We start from the raw sequence: 10,938 nt of genomic DNA, 5'->3' as shown, positions 1-10,938 counted from the left end.
AATGAGTCTGAGATGAGGCCTCAGCATTGAGCTTCAGCAATAAAGCCTGTCAAGCCAGATAATTAGAATGTAAAACAGTATGCACCAAGGCAACCAGCAGCCCGTGGTGTTATGTTTCCTAGGCCATGCAAAGAAAAGACGGGTCCTCATTCAAACATCACATCCCTCCTCTAGGCCTCAGCTCCAAGCTGTCATGTAGAAATTATTTAGTATATTTGCATAAGTAAGAATGCTATAAATAATTAAGCAATCGTAGACCCTAGTACACTGGCACAACTAGTTCCTTAACACATACACGTTGTGTGTAATTCTATTCCACAGACATCTGCAAATCTTTTTGCCATCTAACTATTGTTTGACGGCATTATGAAAAATAAATATAAATAATAAATATTTTTTATTAATTTTTTACTTGTGATACAAGTCTGGACTCCAGACTCTCACCTTTTTTTGTATTTCGGTGCAGATTGAATAAAACAGCATCAAAATTAATTACAAAGGCAGTGTCTGAAAATGAATTGCCTGGTATAAATTGTGAGGATATATTTGGAGTGCCCACGTGGAGTCAAATCTGTCCTCTCCTTATTGAACTGGAGCCTTGGAGCAGGAGTGTATAAATCCCCAGGGCGGTAAATGTGTCACCTTTCAGAGGGTCACTAACTTCATTAAGGCAAAAATGGATGCTACATTCTCATTCTCTGAGCTAGCACAATAGGGCCAAGTCTGGTCGCGGCAGCAACCCGACTCAATCTGTCTCTCTGTGTTCCTGGTGTGTGTGATGCCTATTCAGAATACCGCTATTGATGAGGTAATGCTATTAGCATAAACGTTGCATTCGCCGAGCACGCTCAAACAAATGCTTCAGGGTTTTAATACAAACAGACACACATTTAAAAGTGTATCTTTTCCTTCCATCCTCCTCAACATTAAATGATTGGCACGGCTGCCTTTATTGTGGAGTATTTCACCAATGAAAGGTAGTCTGAGGCTCAGTGACTTCACACAGCTTGAACTCACAGCAGCTCTGTGTCAACAGCCTTCAGTGCCTCCAAATTTTTGCGTGCAATATTTAACATATCCAGCCTCTCCAAAAGACATGGGCCCGCACTATATTCTATTCCAGGGGGATAGTTTGCAGAGGTGGTGGCAGGTTTGGGAGGGTGGAAGCACGGCGTGAGTGATGTCGCAGACAGCTCTGGCTGCTTTCGTCAGCTGGAGGTATGCCGCAGCCGGCTTGTGATGCCGTTGTCTTTTGTATTCAGGGGAAACAACTGTACCCCGCAGAGCTTTCTGGAGGAATCACAGATAACTGACGTTACAGATCCCCTGATGCTGTGAACTTTCTTTTCTACCTTCCCTTCAAGGAAATTTGAATGGCAGACAAGAGGGGATAATGGCAAACAATTTGGTGTAATAGACAGCACGACTGAGTTCAGACCTTGTGTTCTCATTTGAGATGATTCGTCTTCACTGAGCAGTGGTGATGTGGTTGAAACACAACCCTGATACCTGTTTACTTACTCTGTAGAGTTGACTGAACATCTAATACAAGTTCAGATGCAATCTCCCCAAATGACTGACTTCTGTTGACTTCAGAAATGAAATGCTATTTAATTTGTTTTCTGATTCAGTACAGCCTGCGGGCTAATTTGATTGCACTGTCACAAGGTAATCTATTATCCATGGTTTCTAGACACCCCACTGTGCCACCGCTCTAGGTTTCTACTTGATCTTATGGTCATGCACAAGGTCAATACCAGTGGCAGCCTACAGCAGTTTTGTTCTGCAACATCAACACATCCTTTGGCCAGCCACTGATCGAACGCCGCAGCATCCACCTTCAGCTGACCTTCCATTCAAGCGGTCAAACATTACAGCTTGTGTAAACATTGAACACATTTAGGAGCGAGGTGTACTAGAGTGCCAGACAGCATGCGAAGCAATCCCCACCAATGTTGTTGAGCGAAACGAAAATACTGTTTTCGACTGAACACAAGGTGGGGTCAATGCAGTGCAAATGCTGCTCTATGATGTGAAATATTGTTAGTTAAGAGATATATGAGGTGTTTGAACAAGATGAATTGAACGTAATGCAATATTTTGCAATTCAGTTCAGTTCAGTAGGTTTCAAGTGTTGGGGTTCAGCTCATACATAAGACATAAAGTTTTTGCTTTCAGACTTTTAAGTATTTTAGAACTGAAGTTTATGTTGATACAAGCCGGGGGAAAAGAGCACCCGCACAACATGTACATCTTTTAGTCTGATGCAGTCTAGTGCATCCTCAAAGACGTGAGCCTACTGGATAACATTTATGAGCCAACTTTAACAAAAATGTCAATCAAAAACTGCAGGTATATTTCATAGGATTGTATTGTGGTTTCCAGTTGCTCAATTCATTTTCAAACACATTGCATAATATATCAATCGATTTATGTTCAGTGTTTCGTCTATAATATTGACCTTTTCTGTACTGATTTGATGATGAACTAGCATAAAAAAACACATTCACATTCTACGCATAAAGCTCATACCTTCACCAAAGGGTAAATTATACTGCACTAATTCGCTCATACTTATAGATATCAATCCCGTTAATATGTTCAGTCATGTCAAGGAAAATTCCTGGTTCCATCCCCGGATCTGTATCCACACCAAAATGTATTGGGTTCTATCCTGACACATACAACATCCTTCCTACCCACAATAATTTTGGCGTATTCTTACCAACCAACAAACAAACAAAGATACGCAGATGAAAACATAACCTACTTGGCTGAATATGGGATTACGAATGATGCGTATACACATGATATTTTGCCCTTTTATTGCACTGGTTTGCATTTAATCTTCAAGTTTTATACTGATGGGCATTAAATCCACTAATGCAAATAGAAGGTGTGACAGGCAGAAACACACACAACCTGTATGCACGTATGCACGCACGCATGCACGCTCACACACACACACACACACACACACACACACAGGATGCATATTAGCTGCCTGATTGGGGCTTTTCACTTACAGTAGTGAGATATTTAACATGACAGTTGATGATATTTACTGACAGAGCTTGTTACATCTTGATGAGCTTCACATTAAGATCTGCACACATATCACGATTCAACTCATTATTTCAGCATGCATAAACTCATTATTGCTAATTAAAAGGATAATTGCATGCATCTAGGACATTAAATTCCTCAATCAGCCATCAGGAAGGTGGACTAGGCCCCTGACTCATCCTACACTGTTAATTGGTACAATCTTTTGAATTCTTGAGCCAGAAACCTGCGCGCATCAACAGCACATATTGTCCTGTGAAGCTTTATGATGTTGTGCAAACTGCCTCTGCGTGAGCATGCATGATTATGGCCCTACTTAAATTATATTTGTTTGTTTTACAGTGCTGTAGCTGTATTGTAGTTTATATGGTCCACCTGTAGACCAGGACTGCAGCCTGGTTCCCATGGTTGAGATATTTTTTTGTCTTTACACGGTGATCTTTCTCCTTTCTTTAGTTCAACTGGTCACTTTTCTTTTTTTCTGTAGTTACACAACAGCTCAAACATATCCCAGAGCATAACTATGCCACGAAAATTTTCTTTTCTTCTTTCACTACCCAGAGTATTATCACCTGGAGCTCTGCCCCCCTCATTGTCAGGTAATCTGGGATCAACAGGTTTTTATGTTTCCACAAAATAAAATAAAAATCCAAAGAGGCTTAATATTCAGCTGTATGAGATGTTTCAAATGGAGATCTTGTCTTTACAACCATCCTCAAGTACTGCATGTACGATGAGATCGGGGGGGGGGAGTGGGAGAAAAAAAATCACTCACACATTAACAGTGTCTCTCCATGTGGATGACGACCAAAAGATCAAAACACAGCACACTGGAAGATTCTCTCAAACCAAGAGAATCTCCAGTGAAATAATTGGGTTTGTAATTATCAGGACTTTTAGAAAATTGAAATCACAGCTCTGGCAATCATAATTTGAAGAATGGAGTAATGTCTCACTTCAACAGAATCACAAATATGAGACAGCCCACTTATATTCTTGATGCATCACACCGTTCCTTCTCGGGTATCATACTCGTGATGCACACTTAGGACTGCCTCAGTGTTGATGATGTCCACTCTTTTGGATTCATGTTCTATATCACAAAGCTTGTGAGAGACTGCAGGACAAAAACTATGCTGTGGTAATAATGTCCATATACTTTACTTTAACAATGACATAAGGATATGCAGGCTCAGAGACATGGTCTGTGACTTCTGTGGTAAAAGAAAATCTCTCTCTGTGGCAATGAGTCTGAAAATGAACTTTTCTCAGCACGTCAGAATCCAAGGCTATTTGGTTTTTCTTCACTTTTATCAGAGGGAGGAATAGTATAATCCCTGGCGAAGGCAATAAGGGCTGTCACTGTCACTGCTGACAAGGGCGTGGAGGAGGAAGTAAATATTCCATTTTAGCAATAAAAACCTGGCATGCTCTTCGGAGGGCGGAGACCGGCTATGCCGTAGAGGTCAGTGGTGCCATGTAGGAGGCTGACATGTATTAAGATCTATAAGGAGCTCTGACAGCTTGTCAACGCCTACTGTAGAATTGTATTAACAAGATTAGAATCAGGAATGAAACAATGGTAATATCTCAATACAGCCTGTTTTGATCTCATCACCAGTGATCACATGGTCGAAAGAATGGTCAGAGAATGGTGATCAATAACACACTAATGACAAAGTGGATTTTTTTCACCCAAACATAAATTTCACAGCAGTTCTGTGTAACGGAGATAAAAAGTGAGACGTAAGAAAAGGCGGAGCCATTCCTCCTTCTTTTTTTACTTTTTAAAACAGATAGTGCCAGCTGTAATAAATGGCCCTTTTTACAGGAGACAATGTGATGCAGATAAGAGGGGAGCGAGGTTGTCCATATATACTCTAGACTAATTACTTTTGATGCATTTACTGAGACACTGCTGACAAGTGTGAGTCTCCGAGCCACATACGTATTTATCAGCACTTCTGGGACCTATACAGTTCATCGCCTGTAATCCATCTAGCCTTGTCTACTCGCGACCCCTTTTGCTTTCCTTGTGTTTGACCCATTGTAACTGAAAGTAATTGCAGGCAGAAAACAACATCTAATGATTACTTTATCTAGGAGTGTGAGAGCGAGTGAAAAGTCACAGACAGGTACTTTCAACGAAAGGAGGAGGCCTTTTTGTTCTCAACACACAATTTCAGACAACAAAGAATATTATTGACTTGGCTGAGATTAGAACACCAAAACAAATAACAAAGCACAGAGAGAGGACAAAGTGCACAAAGAGAGAAAGGATCTCTTGAACAGTCCAGTGCCAAGCGCTTGCCTCTGTCTTTTTGTTGCCATTGATTAAAAGTATGTTATAGGTTGAAGCGACTGTTTCCCCACTGAGAATATACAACAGCAACATAATGTGCAGACTTTTTTTAATGTAAATTCCTTCTTCTCCAAGTCACCTTTGCTGTCACGAGTTGAAAGAAAGAAAAACTCACATTTTTTATATCTCCTCAGCATAAAATGTTTACAGAAAAGCAAAACGCTGACATCAACAACCACATTTGTGTGATTTCCATCAACAGAGAGCACAGCTGGGAAGGCAGAACACAGAAACAGCTTTTCTTCGTGACACTTGAATTTCCGTGTGTGACATTGGTTGATTACATCTCCTTCATTATATCTGGACCACTGTTGGGCCTCCCTACCCGAGGACAAGACGCGGGTGGAACCATCAACACAATCAGGCCTGGCCAAATACCCAGCGTGGGCCAGATAGATGAGAGGTGAAAACACCATAACAATCTGCAATCAGCGCTCATCACCACAATGACACACAGAGGAGGTGGCGCAGAGTTACCATGGGGGGTAGAAACACAAGACGGGCTCATATACAGTAGACATGCTTGCACACACACCCACACACACAGAATCAAAACACTTCTCATGTAAGGGTAGCCATTAATTCTTTTCTTTCTCAGTCTGTTCTTGTGCAGAATTTGGATGATAATTTAGATATACTAGAAGTGTGCTGTCATTGGCAAGGAAAGCAGTCATGAATCCATATTTATAGGGTTAAATATAAAATTCCTGCACACGGATGAATGAAAATGCCCCCAAATTTTTGGTGTGGATAATGTGAGGTCATGGAAATGCAAAGTAACGAGCTTGGAATGAAAAGGAAGCAGAAATATTTGAGAAAGATTGAGAGCAAAAGGAAAACAGGCTGAATAATTGGAGCCTGACAAAGCTGTCTTAATATCTGCAACAAGATTGCATTGTCCCAGCAGGACTATCTAAACAATCATCATTTTTAGGAAATGACTTCAGTCTATAATTAAAATGTCACTTATCACGATTAGATTCCGTTGTTAAAATCAAACATCAAGCTGATTTGAAGCATAAGGAACTCCTCGAAGATCTGAACCTGTTACATTACAGAAGACATTAACAACAGGATGTTTTCTGATAATAAACGAGGTCCCTGGTTCACGTGATGGAAGCAAGACTATAGAGACAAACCAGCCACCACTGCGCCTCATCCTGTGTCATGTAACAAGCAAATCCATCACACTGACCTATTGCCCCCAGTTATTATGGAAAACAAGGATGAATCACATTAACATTGAGGAAGAAGATCCCAGATCTGTGCGGCCTGTCTGTGCAGCCGATGGATTCAGCGGGAGGAGAAGAGAGGGTAATAAACAAGGTGCCACTGCATATGCTATATATCTTGCAGTCATTGATGATTAGCTCTGTTTTCCCTTAGCCATACATTACTGTTATTGCCTCCACGGCCCGGCAGATAGGAAGTGGATACAAAAGCATTGTGAAGCCCATCTTTCAATGGATAACTGGCAGGCGGAAAACCACTCAGCACCGGCGGCAGCATGATTTTAGTGCACGAGTGACCTGGTCATGGTAAAAATTGTAATCTCTTACGTGGAAGAGCTGCGAGGAGGACCCACTGTGCACGCTTGGTTGTTTTTCCAGGGGTGTGTGTTTTCTCTACAGTGAGATATTTCTAAGTGAAATTATTTAGTCTCTTAAAAGGAGCCTCTCTTCAGATGTCAACAGCTCGAGTCCTGGCGCTTAGTCCTACTTGACTATTCCGTGTGTGTGTATAATCTATATGAGGCGTCAATGTCAGGACCAGACACACATCCTGTCCTTTTTCCTCTTTTCTTTCTCCATTTTCAAAAGATTTTTAAGGACAGCTTAGGCTTGAATGCAGACTGCACACGGTATTAGTCACAGTCATTAGTGCTGAGCAAACTTATATTTGAAATATCAGTGTGTAGTGTAGCATGGTAAAGGTTTTAATATGGGGGGCAGCCTCTCTCCTGATCCCCCTGTGCATGTACACTTTAAAGGTTTTCCTCTTCTGAAGCAACACAGACCCTCCTCCAGGGACAACTATTAATTTTTCACTGAAACCTCCCCTGAATAATGAATTCTGTCCTATTTATACGCTGTGATAAGTCCACTGAATGTCTAAAAAGGGGTTATCATGAAAAGGGTAAGGCTTTCAGAGAAGGACCTGTCCCTGCTTAACATGTTTAATTCATCCGCATCGCCATGTTCTTGAAAGGAGAGGAAAGTCATATAATGTATCACTGGCGACATGAAAGCAGACACAAACGGCACATTCAATAAATCATAGCCTTACTTTTTACTGTTTTGATGTTGACTGTCACAATCCTCCACCCAAACGCCTGTCGCTGAAAGTTCAGATGTATCCTTTTTACTCCCCCAGGCCCCAGCTGACAGATACGTTCTCACTAAAATCACAGAGGTACTCAGTGTGTTAATGTCTCTGTCACTATGCACTTTATTTGGGTTGTGTTGAGTGCAAGCATTGTCAACTAACACTCGCAAAAGGGTGAGAGCGACAGATACCAGATAGGCACGCGGAGGGGGAGATAGCGAGAGGGCGCACGGCTGCTGCTGAGACGTAAATAAGAAGATGTAAAGTTAAACCCATAAATAATGCAATAAAAACTGGAACATGCTTCAAAATCTGTAAAAAATAAATCAACCAGCGCTGATAAACATTCTAAATACTTAAATAACTGTGGCTGTATTGACTTCTATTTACAGCAGGATAGCAGAAGCTTAATATCTGCGCTGTTTGTCTCGGCGTTCTAAGTGAAGCAAACCATTCATTACAGTCTCACTCTCAGACTAAATAACCATACGGTTGTCACAAAGTGCTACTCTTACACAAACAGGATTAGTTGATGTTACACAACATCAACATTATCGCACAGGGTTGCTGATAAAGATTAGCTCATAATACAGATATGTGGTGATTTTAGGATAGAGTAACTTAGATTTATACAAGCTGCACCAAATATCACACACTCATAGATATCAGTTCCCTTAATATTCTGTTTCATCAAGATCCAAGAAATATTCCCTGTGATATGGTCAAAATATTGAAAAAACTATCATCTCAGTGTTAAAGACAGCAAAAAAAAAACACCCATCTGCACCATAATCTGGATCCACACCAAAATGGAATGGTCTTAAGTTTCGTAGAGATTTGTTCAGACAAAGGTGAAAGCATAAGCTCCTTGGCAGAGGTAATTAGGGACAAATGTTATTATCGTTTAAAAATAATTAGTTTTTGCCTGACTTAAGAGTCACTGTTTTAGATCTGATCTAAATATATTGTTACTTAGTTTCATCACGTTCAAACTATTTTAAGATGATCAAACTATTTGGAGTTGAAAACCTGATCCACCGTCTCCAGCACTGCTGTGGCAAATCTAACAGCTCCTCTCCAGCTCCACACAGTCAATAGGGAAAACAAAAGATGAAAAAAATGGAAAGAATTATAATAAAATAAAAGGGCAAAAGCAGAAAGTAGGTTCACTGATTGTGTTCTGGCTGTGATGATGAGGAGAATGCTCCAGTGGCTCGAGAAGTCCACAGAGGAGGAGACGGTGAAAATAGCCACGCAACTACTGCGCTCTAGAGACTGCCGGCAACCCATTGACCTCAATGTCTTTTGTACTGTTTAGCCCGGAGCGCTAACTATCAGATATTAACACCCCACGTCTTTGATTTTGTGCATGTGTCAGGCCCAGAGGGCTCTTGTGTATATTGTTTGTCCCGGGGTACCATCCTCTTTGTGTCAGTTGTTCCCCCTCTAACATGACAAACACCCACAAAGAGGCAAGGTTATGTCACATTACTTCGCGCTGGCATCTAGTGTCAGCTCTAATGTTGACACGTCTCTGGGGAGCCCGGGGATTGCGTGGACACACAGGAAGTTGGCAAAAAAAAGAAATATAACCCTGAATGTTATTAACATGTTCGGATGTTTGTTGAATTGTGTGAGAAAATTTCCAGAGCTTCCCGGCTCATCTCCAGCACCACTGCTACAATGACATCACCATAGCCAATTTCATCCCTGCAGTTTATTTCAAGCGACCGTGTCCGTGTGCACTTGTACACCGTTGTGCATGCGCGCGAGTAAGTGCACGGCAGCAAGAGACACAGGCCGGCTCCCTCTGTAATTCAGTGGCACCAATACCCATCTCTATGATAATTTCCTATTCACTGTGAGCAAAGACAGTAACACTGATACAATTCATTTCCCCTTTATTAACTGGTGCGGAAATGTTGGGCCTGGCAGAAGTGACTTCTCAAGTGTTCCAGGGCTGTGGGGGTGGCAGGGTTTGTTTTATGGGTGGGAGGAGAAAGCTGCTTGTGTGGGGGTTGATGATTTTGGGAGCCAGGCTTCAGTAAAAAACATTTGCCAGAGAGAAGAGGCTCAGCTTCTGTGAACATTTAGTGGACAAGCATCTTCTTTTGAATGAGACCCTGCATCAAAGCCTTTCTAAAGTAAAAAAAATAAAAAATAATAATAATATATATATGTATATATATATATATATATATATGTAAAACATTAGGTAATTATTGATTTTCATATATGTCCTTTTTGCATTGACAGTTTGAGATTGCACTTGGGCATGGACATTTTCCAGAGCTCGTCTTTCACGTATGAATGCAGCAGGAGATTGTGGGAGTCGGATACATTCACAAAAGCAGGAAAATGGCAGAACAGTCAGGTGAGGGGTGGTGCATGGGTAGAGCATGCAGGGGGCAGGACATTGGCTACACATTCTGCTGTGGAAGGTTGTTTTTTTTACTGCATGTCGACACTGGCGTTGGTCCTTATTGCCAAAAGATCTCAAAGCTGAGACTTTGACATGTATGGTAACTTTTTGGATATGCGATATTTGTCTTCTATTTCTTATTTCTTTATCACTTTTACGTTCATTGCATGGTAGAAAAGTCATCAACACTCCCACTCCCTGTGAATTATCTGGATATTTTCCTTTGGCAAATTTTCATTTTCATATATTTCTTATTTGCATTTCTTGTTTGAGTTTCAAGTGTGACATCCAGTCAAGTCCAGTCCATCATGGTGACATTCAATTCACTTGAATTGATGACTTGCCGTCAGTCTGCCATTTTTATCTCAGCATGATGTCCTTTTTATTTTTCTTCATCCCTGACTCTTCCTCTCTTCACTCTGATATATTGCTAATTATTTCAAACTATCAGGTAGACATTTTCAATTTCAATCAAACCCTGTCTTCTCTCGCTGACCTTGCTTTCAGGCTTGGTCCCTTAGCTTCCTTTTGCAGTTGTGGTCACAATTTAGGAAGAAATTTCACTGTGGTTGGAATGGGAGTGTGCTTGGTATTCTATGTATTCCTGTGAAACACTTAATGTGATAATTGAAAAGGGCCCAGTTACGGCTTTAAGGCATAACTGGGCACTCTGGTAGCTGTGAAGGATAGATTTACAGCCATATGCAGCTAATCTAGCTTGTCTAGTACGCTGTGAATCTTAATACACTGATTTTATGATGAC

The 10,938-nt window shown here is 41.0% G+C and overlaps 1 protein-coding gene across 3 annotated transcripts in view; it reads right to left on the bottom strand.

Moving 5' to 3' along the window:
- The window catches only part of pcdh11 (protocadherin 11), a 122,745-nt gene that overhangs the window by 5,057 nt on the left and 106,750 nt on the right, over positions 1-10,938 (bottom strand). The gene's annotated exons all lie outside the window — the stretch shown is intronic.

The sequence above is a fragment of the Paralichthys olivaceus genome, chromosome 9 (assembly GCF_024713975.1).
Source record: "Paralichthys olivaceus isolate ysfri-2021 chromosome 9, ASM2471397v2, whole genome shotgun sequence".
Classification (NCBI taxonomy): Eukaryota; Metazoa; Chordata; class Actinopteri; order Pleuronectiformes; family Paralichthyidae; genus Paralichthys; species Paralichthys olivaceus.
The sequence above is the reverse complement of the archived record's forward strand: the minus strand, read 5'-3'. Positions and strand labels throughout refer to the sequence as shown.